A 1,703-nucleotide genomic window follows, 5' to 3' on the forward strand; every position below is an offset into this window, starting at 1 on the left:
GTGATATTTCATGAGTTCATGCTTCCCCTTCAATCTACTTCTATCTTACCCCACTCTTTCCTTCCATCTCCATAGTTTTCAGATTGGTTTGATGCAAATATCAATTTCTTCATCATCTACTTACCCATTTTTAAAAAGTGAGAAAGAATTCTAGCATACCTAGAAGTATAGAGAATAGTATCATAAACAGTCATGTAGCTACCCAGTTTAAAACAAAACAATACAAGGCTACTTTTGCTTCAAAGCATTCATGGATTTACTGACACAATTTCATTTCCTTCCCTCTCTTCCCAATTAACCTTGATCCTGAATTTAGTGTTTATCATGCCAAATCTGTTTTTATACTTTCAACAAATTTGTGTGTATCCAGAAAAATGCATTATATTTTTTTCCAAAGTGAAAAGGTATTTTTTTATTACGTGTAACATACGCAAAATTATTTGTCAATAAATTTTTAAGGTATTTCACATGTTCTGATTCTTTCCACAACCAATCACCTTACTTCCTCCAAAGTCATAATCTTCAAGATAAGATAGCCTTTTCAAAAAGAAGTTTTGCTCAATCCACAGCTGTCATGTCAGTCAGTCCACAATTCTTTCAGTTGGCCTTCTTTGATCTCCTATGGAATACAGACACTTCAAAATTCGCTGCCTATAACCTTTGAGATCCAATTTCCTCAAGCAATTTACTTTAGGACCATGTTTAGGGTCAGGAGATAGATCTGCCTGATTCTGAATTTGACACCCTTTAAAAATGTATTAAGTTCAAATCATAATCACTCCTAAGCTATCACACCCTAGAACAGGGGGGTCTATCCCAATGGGGCTTTTTCTGTAAACCTACATGGTTGGACATGCCTCTAAGAGTAACTGTATGGTTTCCTTTACCTGTAGAACTACCTGTTAGATCTGTGGGGAAGAACTATAAGCCAGAGTTGCCAAGTAAACTATGAAAAACCTAACAAACCTTCAAAATCTTAGGTATTGGCATATCCCAACGATCTGTACTGTTATATTTTTATAACTGTAGTAAATACTTTTGCTCATATATCCACATGCAACTATGTGAGAATTTCCTCAGTACTTAATTCCTGAGTTAAAGACTATGCACAGCTTCAACTTTAATGCATATTGCCTAACTGCCCTCCAAATATTTGGACAAATTTATATGCCTACAACCAGCATATATCTATCAATTTCCATTGGTCAGCATTCTTTATTTATTTATTGTTTAATTTTTTTTAACATCTTTATTGGAGTATAATTGCTTTACAATGGTGTGTTAGTTTCTGCTTTATAACAAAGTGAATCAGTTATACATATACACATATTCCCATATCTCTTTCCTCTTGCGTCTCCCTCCCTCCCACCCTCCCTATCCCACCCCTCTAGGTGGTCACAAACCACCGAGCTGATCTCCCTGTGCCATGCAGCTGCTTTCCACTAGCTATCCATCCTATGTTTGGTAGTATATATATGTCCATGCCACTCTCTCACTTCGTCACAGCTTACCCTTCCCCCTCCCCATATCCTCAAGGCCATGCTCTAGTAGGTCTGTGTTTTATTCCCGTCCTATCCCTAGGCTCTTCACGACATTTTTTTTCTTAGATTCCATATATATGTGTTAGCATACGGTATTTGTTTTTCTCCTTCTGACTTACTTCACTCTGTATGACAGACTCCAGGTCCATCCACCTCACTACA

General features: G+C 36.9%; 1 non-coding gene across 1 annotated transcript; it reads left to right on the plus strand.

Moving 5' to 3' along the window:
- Window positions 1-803: 803 nt before the first annotated feature.
- Window positions 804-934, plus strand: LOC112062135 (small nucleolar RNA SNORA18). Its single transcript, XR_002890573.1, has one exon. It is a non-coding gene; the product is annotated as a small nucleolar RNA SNORA18 (small nucleolar RNA).
- The last annotated feature ends 769 nt before the right edge of the window (window positions 935-1,703 follow it).

The sequence above is a fragment of the Physeter macrocephalus genome, chromosome 20, assembly GCF_002837175.3.
Source record: "Physeter macrocephalus isolate SW-GA chromosome 20, ASM283717v5, whole genome shotgun sequence".
Classification (NCBI taxonomy): Eukaryota; Metazoa; Chordata; class Mammalia; order Artiodactyla; family Physeteridae; genus Physeter; species Physeter macrocephalus.